We start from the raw sequence: 16,705 nt of genomic DNA on the forward strand, positions 1-16,705 counted from the left end.
TAGCTTCAATGAAAATGTTCCAAGAATCTTACGTTTAATCCCAAACCTATTAAAGGACCAATTGCGTACATGTAGAGAAACTTGAAAGAGTTTTATCTACCAGCAATGTTTGCTGTTTCTTTCAACCAGAACTTGGCAAGAAAGTTACACCACACTGCTTGAGCAGATCTGATAGCTCATTGCATGCTACTGCGCCATCTCTGGAGTTGTCTCCGGCTGTCTTCTGATCTTGTGCTCAGCTGATCCATCTCATTAAATTGGGATAAAATGAAGCTAGCAAAAACAAAACAAAAAAGCTCAAATTGGCTTGCTCTGCAGCTGGAGGAATTGCAGAGAACTGGAGAGCCAGCACAAAGGAAGGAAGGAATAGGACATGCAACTGAAGAGGGGACTGTAGAGAAAGGTACAGAAGGGACTGAGTTGTTTTATGACAGCTCTGCAGAGAAAGTTCACCTTTAGAAAAGCGAAGAGTCACTGTGCCTCTAAACTAATTCTCTGATTCAGGTTTTAAGATTTTAAAAATGATTTTTTTTTTTAATTAAAACAAACAAACAAACAAAAAAGGAATATTCAGTTATGACATAAAAAAGACAAGTGGTCGTGATTTTCTACAAATTGATTTACAAACATGAGGGAAAAGAAGATAGAATTCAATGTGTGAAAAGCCATCACTGAAGTTGGGAATTGGCTTACACTGCTTTCCTTCTTGCAACTTCTAAACTTGAAAAGGAGAACAGGATGCTTTGTTTTATGAAAAGAAGGTTTGAAGGAGATTCAGTATTCCCACATCAGGATCCCTCCTCCCGGAGATAATGAAGACAAGATGACATGAATTGTTTTAAATGGTCGGTTACCATTGTACTAAAATTCAGTTGTGGGTAAATTGTCAAAATTTAAAGGGTCAGCCCACCATTTTGTCTTCCTTTTTCACTCCCATTATCCCTCTTCTAAGTCTCCTTGACTTTGCCAGCAGAGGGAGCAGGTGGAAGAGCAAATGTGTGCGGAAAAGAAACTGATTTCAATTTAACTTTGATCTTTGCTCTTCCTCCAGACAGCAAGAACAAGGACCTGTTTCAGCAGCTCCTGTTAGTGGGTCAGAGTATCCACAACATGGATACACTTGCTTTGCCTGACTTCTCCCTTCTCTGTCTTACAGCTCCTGGCAGCAAGCCTGGCTGTTCCACCGGTCCTGCTCTCTTCTTATCCCCCTGGATTGGCAATACTCAGCAGAAAATCGTGGCATAATTCTCTAGCCAATGACATGTTAAATTCATCTGCACACTAATTCCAACACTTCCTTCAGCCTTCCTTATGTGATTTCCTTGTGTCTGAACTGTTTTCCTAGCACTGGGTTTTGCTATAAATCTGGAAACATCTAGCTTACTTGTGTAAAATGAAAGCACATAAGGGAATCTATGCCTGAGTAATACAGTATTAGTTTTAATCTACTGGAGAAGCTTTTCAGTTCACCTGCTTTTTGTGAGGAGAATGCCAAAGTCTCATTCATGACAATATTTATAAGCCACTAAAGCTTTTATCTGAGATTGTTAGTCCTCTCTTAAAAAATCTGTTTTTCACTCCCTCTCTCATTTCTACACATATCTTCCTCTGCACCACTCCTGAAGATGAAAGGGACTCAACATCTAATAATGAAATTAAGCCGGTTCTAATGTCTTATATGCATCAAAAAAACAACAACAACAAAAAACAACTTTTGTGTGTGTGTGTGTGTGTGTGTGTTTGTTTTCTTTTTCTTTTTTTCAGAAATACTCCACACATAGAAAGATGGAAGTTATTTGGGGTTATTTTCTTTAAAAGAAATGTCAGTGTGTAGGACATACAAAAATGGTTTACAAGGATCAGGCACTGTTCTGTCCCTGATGAGGAGGAGGACCATTAGGATCACGTCAGATTTAGAAAAATGCTCAATACCAGACTTCTCTGGCAGGTATTCCCAGTACAATCATAAAAAAGTGTCACTAACATGAATTAAAAAGGCTACTCTCAGTTCAAGCTGAAGTTGCCTTTTTTTTTTTTTTTTTTTAAACTCTGTCATGTGGGGTTTTGAGCAAGAAAAATTTATCCCACACAGAGTAAATGTGAGAACCCACCAGATCTGAAACCAGTTGTCTGAATTAGATCAAAGGTGAGTAATTACTAATCAAAAAGCAATCACCAACCAGTTTCTGAAATTCTAACTAGCACTTTACAAAAACGAATCACCACCTAACACAGAGGAAATTGGTGGCTTTGTAACAACTGCAAGCTCAGCCAGTGGAACTATAGGTGTGGCTTATCACTTCTCCTCAACCAGAAGAGATAAACAAGGCTTTGAAGGAAAAGAGAAAATCCAAAGCTCTTAGATCTGTTGCTGTACCTGGAGAAATCCACAAAATCCTCAAGAAAGCTCCCAGCTTCGAGCTGTAAGTTGCTCTTTAGAGAACAAGTGGAAAGATTACAACCTACAGGAAACAAATTCTTTAAATCTATCCTTAAAGTGGACAAAGTTGTGCCGAACCACAGTAGATATCTGGGGGTGTCTTGTTTCACCTCGTTCTGATGGGACTGTATTCATAGGGAGTACGTGGGCTAAAGACAAGAGTTTAGAAGATAAAAATCCATTTACATGCAAATTAAATCCTCTTACTTGGTACAATCCCAGATCAATCTAGTCTGTACTGTTTTCTCTGTTTATAAAATAAATTAGAATAAATTGACACAACTGACCACCTTATTAAACGGGTTGGAACTCCCTCTACAAGGCTGTTCAGATGGGAACAAGGAACTTCAAACACATTGGCATCCAGTTTCCAAAGGAAATCCACAGTCAAGGTTAACCTAGCCCTATTAATTATGCAGTTATTAAGTGACTAAAATAGATGGTGAGCACTACCTCTTTCTGTATGAGGAAAGGTAAACATAATTAAAATGAATGCAGACCCTGGTATCTTGTTATTTTTCAACTCTCTTCCTGACATTTATTTTAACAAAACTAGCATGTTGAGATTGTCCTTGTGAGGCACTGGTAACCAGACCAGAAATGCTCCACAAATCCTATACAGGGCATTAACCTCTGAGCTCTACAAGCCTTTTATACAGGGCATTAACCTCTGAATGGGTGGTCACCAAGAGACCACAGATAAAGCTGAGATAACTTGTGCATCCTCTAAGTCACAGCCCAAGATCCCATCTATTAATCCATGCATTAATATTGTGTACACTAATACTCGAGAATGTATTTTGATGAGCAGATTAGAGAAAGCATGCAAGGACTTTAAAACTGCTACCACTGCAAAGCAATTCATGAAATATCTTGGTCCTTGCACTCTGATCCAGATTGCTAAATACAGAATGACCAGCCTGTAAATAACAGGTAGCATCTATCCCACCCAGGTAATTACCATACTGCAACATTGGTTGTTGTTTGCTACAAAGCATGAGAATATCTCATCCTTCAATGGATCTTATCAACAATATGCATCTTTCTCATTGCAGAACTAGCTGATTTTCACTATGATTGCAGAATGCATGATCAAGTTCTTCCACTGACAGCCCACACTGAAAACTAATGAAAAAGGTGAAACGCAAAACTATACTCCTGCATCTGATTTCCACCTACAAACATGGCACGTCTCACCGAGTCTCTAGTGAAACTGCTTAAAATAGTCCCAGGTTAGTTCACTTAAATTTGGGTCTTATTTTTTTTTTTGACTACTGCTCAGAAGTCTTCATGAATGGCACTCAGCAAACCTTAATTCAAAGGACTACCTCTAAGCTCTGAAATAGTGCCAACCCGTTTAAACATGTACGTCAACGACGTCAACGATCTGCCTGAAACTTGAGCTCATAAATAATCTAACTTGATGACATCTGTTTGGGCATTTGGTCTTAGGACTTTTCTGACCTTGAAAATAACTTGAAACCTGAATCAGCAGTAATATGGTCATAACTGGCATTTACAGCTGAATGCTTCACTGTCGTAATTTCTTCTGTAATTAAGTTTAGTTTCTTGAAATACTGACCATATCTGGTCCATCTCATAGTTTCTCTTGATAGATCTCAGATTTACCCTGCCCATCTGATAAAACTGGTTGTCAGTGTCAAGACCTGCAACAACCTACTGCCAACATTGTTGGACCTACTACACAGAATCTTCAAACATTTGCTAGCACTGTTACTCGGGACTGTGGTCTTCCTGTTTTGGCCTCCCAGTCTCATGCTACTTTGGCCAACAAGAAGCTGTATGCAGTTACATCCATTATTTTGGGTTATCCATGCTGGATAACAATGTCCTCCCACACTTCTATTCTGAAAGCAGTGGAGCCAAAAGGATCATGAACATCAAAACTTTGCCTAACCGTCTTCTGTAGTTGAAACATCTATTTAGCCCTTGTCAAACTTGCCTAATATTCTGACAACTCGTATGGTCAGTCCTCTTATATGGTGGCATTTTGATAGTAGAAAATACAGACCCTATTGGCAGCAAACTGTTGAAAATTCTTCCATTTGACAGCTATGTTTTATGCTGTAATCTTCCTAAAATACTTCCAGATTGCTTGAAGCTAGAATGCTGCAACCAGACTCTATTATGGCATAAGGAGAATCTGAGCTGCAGGTGCAGGCTATGATTCACAACATACAACATAAATTTCCTAACCAGATGAGGTCTAAGTGCACCAGTTTCTGTTTCTGAAAATGCTGATATGACCAGATCTGCACACACTAGTATCGCTAGTAATATTATTTACATGACCATCACTGAGCATCTTAAACAACCAGAAGAAGCTAAGGCACACAGATGTTTTCAAAGACAATGCATATGCATCAAAATTAAAAAAACATTATGGCTTAAAGATGAAAGTTACTATCCAGATCAAACATTTTGTCCTCTTGACCATGATGCAGGCTACTCTGTTGGGTGGTCACATTGTCTTAGGCCACATTTTTAGTAGGTTAGCAGGTCCATGGGTAGTGAGTGCATCTGGCTCCTCGAGGAGCCACAGGAGTCCTATCTGTATGGGGATGTTGCTGTGAAATAAAGCAGACTTTTCAACTTACAGGGTGCTAACGACTTCATACTGCCTCGCCCATCAATGATAGTTTAAAATCACCCAGGCATCAATTGCAGAGGCAGAAAGTGGGAGAAAGAGGCCTCTGTAACTGATATTTAATAGTATGGTGAGCTAAAACAAGAAACACACACCTTGTATGTATCATTTAGTTTTCACGTTACTGCAATACTATTTACAGTACATACGGAAAAATAACTACAAGTTGTAATTTACCCTCAGAGGACTACACTGAAGCTACAGATGTGCTGAAAATTACACACATCTTTAACCTTAGCTGGTCTGAGGCCAGCAGTGCCATGAGGAAATAAGATAATGAATAAAGGCTTATATTTACATTGCTAGACTTGTCTGATCACATCAGGTATTCGTATTGATGCACACATGCATTTGCAATATTGTGGAGGGAGTGTTCTCTATAGAAGCAGAAACTAAACATCATATTTCTGTTGTTCATTGCCTCCAATTTTGTCACTTACACTTAGGAATAATTTCTCTGGAGTCTGTGTTCAGCTGACAACTTTTTCCACATGAAACATGATAATATCTGTTGCTATTTACACAGCAATGAAAATTATCAAAATGAATACAGAATTGGAATGACCATTTTTACTCATCAGAATGTAGTTGGCTTGTTATTATTTCTGCTGGTAATTGGTACTCACTTGTAATACTTGAAGCAGATAACTGTTCCAAAGGAAGCAGAACCCTGAGCAATAGAGGTATTTCTTGAAGGAGGGGTGTTTGATCAGTTCTTCACTTTACTGAAAAAAGACACTAAATTATCCAAAATAAAGTGCAAAAAAACTCCAGCACCATATATCAAAGTAACAGTCAGTAGATGCTTATCAACTTTATTAACTAGTTTACATCAGAGAGGAGTTTCCAGGGAAGCTTTAATGTAGCACATGTAACTTTGTCTGGAAAAACAAACAAACAAAAAAAACCAACAGTTTCAGAGGGACTTTTTTCCATTAATATCTGCTGGAATATAATTTATTTGTGCATAAATATTGGCTTTTACTAAGCACATCTTTCATACCTGAGATTTCTAGGGACATGTAACTGTAAGTATACTTTTTAAATACTTCAGTCCAGATGCTTAAACTCTTACTCTGTTTAAGTAGCATCTTACTCCTTAAATGACTCTGCTAGAGTGAGATACCGTATAGTTTATCAGAATCTGGCAGTGAGTGGTTTGCTTCATTATTAACATCAATATCTTTCAGTTCTACCACCAGATGCTTAACTGCTGCAGAAGGTTTGTTTAAAACTGATTACAAGAAAATCAAAGCAGAATTCACTGATATGGTGTTGTTTACAAAGGCTGAAGTCTGATATCGTTATTCATGTGACAACTGGCTCATATTCAAGTCACAAGCCTTTCTACATGTAATCTATCACACAAGCCCTGAAACAGACCTGAAGACATACCAACAGTACTCACTTTTTCTCCATTATCTGAATATTCAATTAATAAAAGGCTATAAATGACTTATTAGGTGATGCTAATGGCTAAGCTGGGAGTCCATAGCAAATGATTTCTGGCAGGTCAGTCAGATGTGGGGATGTGGAGGAGGGGCAAAACAAATATTCTTGACTGTAATTGAGTATTAAAAAGATTGAAAGTCGGTGGGATTCTAGCCTGTAGGCAGGGATAGTTTTATTTCATACTTTCACTTTCCTTAAGAGAGCAAGAAACAGAAAATGTGCTAACAATGAGGAGACTGCAGCTCTTTGGAAAGCTTAGGAATGCATTTTATATGGAGTGATTGCAGTGAACTTGGGATGTCAGCTCACACGCAATAGCAGATTAAATGAGGATGGCTGAAGTAGTTACTGCTCCCAGCTGTCCACTCTTTGCTGGAGGTTGTTGTTCCAAATGCAAGGAGAGCTTCAAAGGCTGTGTAGCATCTCCCACACCCTCATATTCATAATGGCTTATAGGGGACACTTAGGGCAAATTAAAATCTGAGCTGCTTTGCTGCAATGGACAAGACTGTTACCATCAGAAAATAACCACTACTTCTGATGTATCTTCCTTAACACGAGTCCCTGCTACACAGGGAGGTGACAACAGCTTCTGCTCTTTCTAACTTGGTCTGTCGCCACTGGTGACTCAACATTATTAGTGGACAAACATCCCTATTAGCAACCTGCCACTGCTAGCATTAGTGAACAGCCCTGCTCAGAGCCTAGATTTGGCTAACTCCAGAGTGACCCAGGAGGCTGGTGAAACATCCAAGTCCCAAGGAAACAGAATAAAAAGACATCCCTGAGACGCTGAAGGATCTCCTGTCTGACACTCACTAATGTCCTGGAGTAAAGGTGACTCACATGCCACCAGTACAGCAGATATGAACTATGATTTCATTTTACATGACCCACCACCGTTTTATACATCTATCTGTACACACACACTTGTCATTATTCCTGGGTAACACTAAGGTCTGTGTTAGTGGGAGGCTTGTTAAATGTGTTTGAAAGGATCTATTCAACTCTCAGCAAGTAAAATTTTCCTTTCCCCTGTCATAGAAGATTACTTTTTTTTTTTTCCCCTTTTCCATTTAAATATTTATTCTGCATTTTGGAATGGATAAAACCTGCTGAAAGAAGGAAAATACTTCCCCAGAAATGAAGAGTATAAGAATCTGGTAATGGGAACAAGGTTAAGGACACTAATGCAAAGCAGGGAAATCTCTGTGAAGAGCCCTGATGTGACAGGGCTTGTGCCTCAAGATCACAGTGAATCAAAAACACTGATCGCACACTACAAAGATAAAAGACCATATGTTTCCAGATGGACTCAGATAAACATGACTGGTGTGTCAAAGGCCACTTAGTTTGACAGTTGTTACAGCAGCCAGTAGCAGGTATTTCAGAAATATTAAAAGAAACAGAGCAAACAAAGAAAGATATTTGTGCTGATGTTTCCCCTCAGGTGCCTCAAACTAGTAAGGTGATATTGCAGGTTCTTCTCTCAGCATCTTTGCTTGCTATTTGACTCTTTTCCCAGGTCTTCCCAGAACATGAGTGGTCCCAACACAGATGCCTGAGAAAAGCCATTGGAAACATCAGGCCATTCCAAACATCTGCTTTTATTTCCTATTAGTCAGCTACTAATACACAAAAAGGCCTTCCCTTCCACGCAGCAGGAGTTTCATTTCCACAGGAGTCTTTTGTGAGAGACACTGCTGAATGACTCTTGAAAATACAATACACTTCACTGATAACCAGAGAATCTTAAAAATGTGACCTTACTGACTCCTTTGGGGTGTTTTATCAGACATGACACCCCTCTAGTATTTATCTGTGTATCCTCTAGCATAAATTCCACCAGGCTGCATGATATGGAGGCCACCCATAGAAGGCCTTGAAACACAATGAGAATCCTTCCCTCTCAGTGAAGTTTAAGCAAAAGAACTACAGAGAAGCCAGGGACCATAATGCCTAAGTTATTTCAAATCATGTTAAGCACTTTGAGATGAGTCGGGCAATAGCATCAACCATCAGAACATTTTGGCATAGGCAGGAAAATTGAGAGTGTGTCATATTAGAAATTTTTTTGAGTTTGATGAAGACGTTTTCTCTGCAGAAAGCTCTTCAACAACACAAATTAGAGCCCTGCCAGGAACCCCTGTGTTACTGTGGCCCAGGGATGGTATCTTTTTTTGCCCAACCCCTCTCTACCTAGCCACTGCTTCTCTCTGGCCTTTCCAGGCTTTCTTCCTCAGCTGGAGGGAAGAGATTTTCAAAGAGCAAAGAGGACAGAGGAGGAGTGACGAGCCTCCCCTTTCACCGTTTCGGGAAATTGGACATCCAAGGTCAGCATTCATTCTCACCAAGGACTATTTTAAAGCTCCAAAATCACCACTGACAAAAAGCTTTCCTAACATTCAGTCTAAATTTTCCTTTTTTTAGCATGAGTCACTTGCTCCTGGTTATACAATCATCTGCTCTGCAACCCTGTGGATTTTCTTTCCTTTTGTATCCCCCAAATACATGTAGATATTAATGTTCTTCTTTTAATTCTTTTTATGATATATTAGAAAATGTAAGATTACCTACACAGAGCTGACACTTCAAGTCATGCTATGGTTTGGTTTTGTTCTGCAAGCACTGTAACAGACTGAGGAGTCAGAGGTAAAGGCAGATGATAGGTCTTTGTATTGATAAGTTTCAGGTGGGGTTTAGGGACCTTTAGATATTAGTGCAGGATTCCTTTCATATTATTATTTTTATCTTTCTGATAGCACACAGATGCCTAAGGGCCTGTATGTGCTGAGCCTCATCCACTGTATGAGGCTCAGCACAATGCTTACAGAGGTAGTCTTTCTCTGAGGATCTCAGTCTAGGATTTAGACATTACTTACATGAGTACATAAACAATGCCATGAGAGGGCAAAGTCTGACCAAAAGTGGTTGCTTAATCTAATAGTCACTGTGACAGCAGTGACAAGTATGCACCTCAGTCATTTTATCTCAGTTCAGAAGTTTGGGTGGGTGTTTTAGAACAGATCTGCAGGTACATACCTAGGTACAAGTGCTCACAATTCTGACTTTCTTTGTAAAACAATCTCTCTAACTTCTCCATGCTAATAGTTTCCTTTAAACTTTCTTTCTGCTTTTCAATAGTGTGCTATAATGTCATTCATATTATAAAATTTACTAGCTTGATCCACTGAGGTGTGAAAATATGAATCCAAAAACTCTAGGGCATTTCCCTCATCACTACGTAAAGCAAGACTTTAATATGACTTTACCAAGACTTTGAGAAGTTTATACACAGAAGTTATAGCTTTGTTGTTCATTCCTGGTGTATTTTACTTAAAATTCGTAGATAGTTCTTTGTGTGTTATCATTATCTTTCACTTTCTGTTGGTGCCAGTGCTTCCTCCCTTCCCCCTCTCCCCCCCATTTCTTTCTCTCTCATACACTAAAGTCATACACTAAAGTCCCTTTAATCCACATTTGGTGGTTTGTTTGTCCCCGTATCTATTCAGCTCTGCAAGCAACTTCTTTCATTTTCTAGCTCTTTCCTACTATTCTGTCCTTTCTTCTCTCTTTTTATCCCTAAAGCTGGCTAAAGGCATTTTTTTTTTCCCAACACCAGTGTTCTGGAAAGCAAAACCAGCTATTCTTAGGAAAACTGTATGCATTCAGTCTAAAAGCATGTTTTTTCATCAAGATGATTGCTACCCATGAAGGGACTTTTGGATGGTGCTTCCTCCTTGTCCTTACTTGCTAGTGTTCAAAGTTTAATTAAATGGTTTGGAAGAGAGGTTGAAGGGACTTGGAAGAGGAAGTAATCCCCTGCAAATATTAGGGAGGCTGACAATGGTAAAGAGAACTACAAACAGTTCATCTTGAGCCTGAAGTATTTTGATATACAGATTAATGTAATTTTACTATTTTTGTGACTACCAGAGTGTATGACCTTAACCATAAACAGAGAATGGAAATTAGGTTTCAAATGGAAAGCTATGTACATGGTTCCTGTTATGTCACTCCCTCTGGCAGAAAAAGCAGGAAGACTGCTTAGATTTCTCAAGATATTAAACATGTGGTAGTTGTCTCAAAGCTTGTTAACACAGCTATGGATATGTCTTCTAAGGAGTGATGATACTGTCTTTTTTTTTTTTTTTTTTTTTTTTTTTGAGCTGAAAGTACAACTTCCCCCTTTTGCATTTTCCCACCCAAGATGTATTTAGTTTTAAGAAATTTTGCAGTCTCAGGGTTTAAAATAATTTATTCAGAGTAGAGTGAGTACCAGCAGCTCTAAATGTATGGGAGAGTTGGACACAGTTATATATGTGAAGCTGCTTGTAGGAGTAAATATTTGCTGAAGCAGGTCTTGCATTTGCTAAGTTTAATATGATAATATGAAGAAAGAACATTGGAATTTATTATAAAAGCTGTAAACCCTTTCATTTTACTGAATAACATTTTAACCTGCAACCATACCATGCAAAGCAGGTGTCTTTTAAAATTCAGCACGTTGTCTATGGTCTAAAAGAAGATTGTTAAAAGGTCCCACAGTGATAAAACATGAAAATACTACCACTGTTATAATTTCCCTTCAATGACTATTCTCTTCCTGCTTGCTTTTCAACTTTGGAGATGTTTGCATCTTCAAAACTACAATTTCTAAAACCAATCTCCCACATCTGTTCACTGTGGTTACAACTCAGTCTTTGATAAACTGTTATCATACCTTCTGTCTTTGCATAATCAAGCAGGAGGTAAGGGATGTTTTGAAACTGACTTGATTTAACAAGGGTAGCAATCAAAATGCAGGAAAAAAAAAAAAAAAAAAAAAAAAGCAAGAAGAAGTTTAAATGCATGTACTTCTTTGGCTCACAAATGGCTGTCTTTCTCTCATAGGGTGCTATACATCTGTTCCAACTCTGTTTTCTCATATCCCAGGATTATCTGTTCTGTGTCAGAGTTGTGACTCTTGGATCTATAATGCAATGCTTGACATAGGTTTGGCTCGTAGGATATTATCTTTACCATTATAAATTAATTCACCTTCCAAAAAAGTAGCGTCCTACTTTCAAATCTATTTGTTTTAAAAAAATCACACTTCCAAACATCAGGCACATATACTTTTGTCTGCTTTCACAGAGAATTAAATCTCTGATATCCTGAAATAATTTAGACAGTCATCATATTGTGCTAAATCATCTGCTTCAAGAACTGTATTAAAGACAGGAAAACTTATTTGAATAATACAAGAACTGGCCTGACCTTTAACATTAACCTCAAAACACCATCAGACTGAAGTTCAAAGAAGTTCAGCCAGCCCTTACATGTTCCCCCCACCCACAAATATTTTCACATACCTCAGTACATCTTGATTTAGCAAGAGTAGAGAAGCAGTATAAGAAACTTTCTACTTTGTTTAAGTTGAATTCAACAGGCGCAGTAATTCCCACAACGCAGACCAGTTATCATATTTTTCATCCCAATCACTGAAAAAGGTGAAGATACAACTAGCATGAAATGTCAAAAACTGTAGATACATTTCAAAAAAAACAAAAAGCAAAATTTAAACTTTACTAAGCTCACCATTGCTGTGTGATAGATGACAAGACTATCTTAAAAAATAAAAAATCAGAGCAGTTAGAACAAAAGAGAAAACAATTCAGCCAGCAGAATGAAATGAGAGATTTATAACTTTTCCTAGCCATATTAGAGACTATTATGTGAAAGATTTTGTGCAAATACTTAGTGGAAATTTACGTATAATATTATCCTCTGGCAGAGTTCTTTTTTTGCCTTTCAGTGTGTAGCAGTCAGTCAATTAGAGATTACTCTACATGCTCATCTATGAACAGAAATGGAAAATAAAGGGAGTTTCCCTACTTCATTCTTTTTATAACTGGAAATACATTTTCTTTTCTCAAGTTTTTATAAGCACTAAGTCATATTTTAGCATTGAAGACAGTGGGAGTTTTGCCTGCATCCGCTGTCACGACTGGGCCTATTGAAATTTTTGAGTGGAAAATAAAAAGCCCAACACAAAAGGCTGAAAAAGAGAGAATTTATATTCAGCCATAAAACCACAAAACTGACTTTGCATTTTGTCTATGAATACAAGAAAAGCATCAGATGAAAGCTTAGTAGGTTGCTCGATGGGAGAACTGTTGATAGTTGCAAGAATCTGTCATTAAACTGGGGGTGAAGTCCTATGTGATGTCTCCGGCACGATGGTTACTGATGCTCTCAGGGCATTTGTAAGAGTAAAGCCAGTGTTATGCTTATTGTCCCTAATTTGACTGTGTAAATCTATTTTTCACTCAAGGCCTCAAGTATCAATCTAATGGAGTTAATAGGAGCTCTTTTGTACACTCTAAGTGCTTTGGAGATGTTTCCTGTGTGTTGTATAAGCAGCAGAGAAATGTGCATGGAGATTCAACCAAACAAGGTAGTTAAACAGTGTACCAGAGAATGAGTGTTTAATTTAATTGCTCTAGTTGTTCTCTTGGCTTTGGTTGTGTTTTCCTTCCTTCCTTCCTTCCTTCCTTCCTTCCTTCCTCCCTCCCTCCCTCCCTCCCTCCCTCCCTCCCTCCCTCCCTCCCTCCCTCCCTCCCTCCCTCCCTCCCTCCCTTCTTTCCTTCCTTCCTTCCTTCCTTCCTTCCTTCCTTCCTTCCTTCCTTCCTTCCTTCCTTCCTTCCTTCCTTCCTTCCTTCCTTCCTTCCTTCCTTCCTTCCTTCCTTCCTTCCTTCCTTCCTTCCTTCCTTCCTTCCTTCCTTCCTTCCTTCCTCCCTCCCTCCCTCCCTCCCTCCCTCCCTTCTTTCCTTCCTTCCTTCCTTCCTTCCTTCCTTCCTTCCTTCCTTCCTTCCTTCCTTCCTTCCTTCCTTCCTTCCTTCCTTCCTTCCTTCCTTCCTTCCTTCCTTCCTTCCTTTTTCTCTTAGCCTTGTTTTTTCTCTTCAAGATTGTCTCTAGCAAGCAAGACACATGTAATAGTAGGTTTCCTACTCTTAACAGCTAGATCAGTTTTTCCTTTGCTTTCTCAGCCAACTTTGAAGCTGCAAGTGGTATATGTTGCTCAGCCACAAGGGTGCCTTCTAGAACTAACACTTCCTGAACTATGCTTAGATTTAAACAACAAAAAAAGGAATGGTTTACCCCCAAAACAGATCAACGCTGTTTACATGGAAGACTGTTTCTGACATTAGTATTCTGCAGCTCTGGTTTGCAAGTTGATTGATGCCTCAGATGAAATGCTCCTGTGTCTAAGTAAATAACCTGGAAGAAAGGGCTTCAGTTTTGACAAGCATGGCTGGATCTCTCTGAATGCAGGCACCTTCCCCCATTTTGTATTCCCCCATACATGTGAAAATGGTAGCATTATCTTCAGCAGGGCATATCTGACTGTGGTGAAATGGAGCTCCAGGGACTGACTCAGATAACAGATATATCTGGAGATGTGGACAGACTGGGACATGGCAGATTTCAGCATGCTGAGTGAGAACATAAGAATTTCTTACATGCTGAACTTGTGCATCTTTGACAGTTCACCTGCTGGAGTGACTGTTTTGGAGGCTCTAGTTTTGATTTTCCTCTGTATCTCAATGCAGTATGCAAGCCAACAACACTGCAGCTCTTAAGAGTGCTTTACAGCACAATGGCATATTTTAAAGATGACAGCATTATGAACTGTTCCAAAGGAGCTATTTGGCTTTTAAGATGACTACTCTAGAAAGAATTCTCTGGCTTAACAGCACCAGGAAAAGGGCAAGGGAAATACAGATGCTGCAATCTGGTTAAGGAAATGACAAGCTCCTGTGCTGTAGTACTTAAGCCTAGTCTCTAGCCGACACCATTTATGAGCTGTTACATACGGCTACAATCACACAGGGGCTCAGTGAGGCTTTCCATAGGGCTCACATTTGTTTTCACATTCCCTTTGTAAATGAGTTTGTAATGTGGTGCAAATGGTAGCAAATGGACATAAAATGAGGCTTGTATGTGGACTGATCCCTCATAAATATATAGGCTATTATAAAAGCAAATAATAAGAAGTCAAACTAAACAACAGCAGCCTCTGCAAAAGAAACCAGTGGAAAAGGAGCTGCTTTACATACACAGCATTTTGAAATGTGGGTTTCCTGTTTAAACTGTCTTCACTCCAGCCTCAACTTCTCTCTCCATACTAAACCTACAACATATTTTATATTGCCATGGATACTTTGGATGGAAGACAGTGTGCACTAGCAATCAATTTTTCCACAGGAAACTATTCCAAGAACCTGTCCCACACTGCAGTGCTCATATATAGTTTTTGCTCAACAGTGCACAGTCTTTTTCTAAAGGGTATGACTAGCTGGTACTTCAGCTGCCTGTCTGCAAGTTTGGAACAGGCCCAAGGTTTTATCATGCTCCAGAATAGTTGCTGCTAACTGCATTTTGCTACCACTTGCCACTGCTAGCTATTTACACCCTCCTAAGCAGGGTCTGGTAGACTGCAAGAGGAAAGTCTTTAGGGTGCAAAGAAGAAATGTGAATTGACATTTTAAATCAGTGTTAGGAGACTAAATGCAAACAAACCACAATGGTGGCCAAAGAGAAGTAAGTGCACAGGAATAACATGGAGTTGAAGGTATGACAGGTCATACCTTCAGTAAGCAGCAATCCCTATGATACAACAATCTTCATCAAAAGATAAATTTTCAAAAAAAAAAAAAAAAGAAAATCAAAGAAAATGGTTAGGAGCATAGGCAAGCTGTGCAGTGAACTTTTGCTTACCTAAGTGGTCAGGAATGTGATCTGTTATTTCTCAGTATCTGTTCCTCTTCTTGTTTGCTTCTTCTCTACCAATTTGACCTGACATCTTTTCTCCCATCCAGTAGTAGACTTTCCTCAGGGCAATGCTCAATTAAGTGTTAAAAGGTTATTTGAGTCCTTTGTAATTCTTTTCCCTCCAAACAATATCACAGTATTTTCAAACTTTCTGGATAAGAGGTCAGTGGTGCTCCAGAGATGGTAGAAAGGGGTCTTCTCTTTTTCTCAGGAGCCCTCACACCCAGGGAGTGTGAGCTCAGCAGGGGCTGGCTAAGGTTTTCTTCAAGCTACAGAAGTGTGCAGTGACTTCCTCCTCTCCTTTCCTTCACTCGGGGCACAAAACAATCCAATCCCTGGAATGGGCTCTTCCTTCTGCCATTTTCTTCAGGTATCCAGTGGCCACACACATGAAACCTCTGTCATGACACTTTTCCAGGAGAACCATGAGAGCCACAAGACAGAAGAGGGGAGGGGAAGCTCAGCCTTGCCCAGCAGGCGGTGATGTCCCAGCAAAGCCCTCATGAGGACAACGGATGGATTGCCAGAGGCACAGCAAAGCCAAAGCTGTGCCCAGCTCTGCACAGCAGCGCACAAGATTAGTATCACAGATACTGTCATACCAAAGTAGTAGGATATATTTTTTGATTGATTATTATTGTCATCAGTCTGAACACCTCCAACTTGAAAGTTAACATGCTTCTTGGATGTGTATAGCCTGCATTTTTGCCTCATCACGTTTATATTTACTGCCTTTTGCCTTGAGGGAAATCCTGTTCTAACACAAAAAGTACAATAGCAAAAATGCATACTTTGGTACAGGTTGTTTTACATAACTCTTCTTATAAAACAAAATCAATCTGTGGTAAGATCCATTGACCCTTCCAGAGTTACCTAGTTCTTGCACAAAACAGAGAGCTGTAAGGTATTTCCCAAGTTATATCCTCTATATATTCCCTTCTATTTGATCAAACAATTTTTTTGGGAGGGTGCAGAGATGTGTTGTTTTTAAGCAGTGCTATACCCTTTTTGGACATTCCTTTGTCTGTACGCAGTCCATCTACCTATAACAATCTTAACAAATAAGACGAGAAGTACTTGGATCTGTGTAATCACTTGTATTATACTCATTTCTCAATCTGCCAATGTCTTTCCACTTCATTTTACTATTTATTAATGATACAGATCTATACAACAACTAATTGCTTTACTCTCTCTTCCCTTTACATGCTACAATTCTCCCCGTTTCTCTCCTAGACGAAGCATTGTGCCCTCCTGGCTTGATCACATTAAATGCCTACTAATACAGGAGTGAAAACTCTCATTAAAGCCTTTGTAAAACTCAGCTT

Source organism: Aythya ferina (assembly GCF_964211825.1).
Source record: "Aythya ferina genome assembly, chromosome: 2".
In the NCBI taxonomy this organism is placed as follows: Eukaryota; Metazoa; Chordata; class Aves; order Anseriformes; family Anatidae; genus Aythya; species Aythya ferina.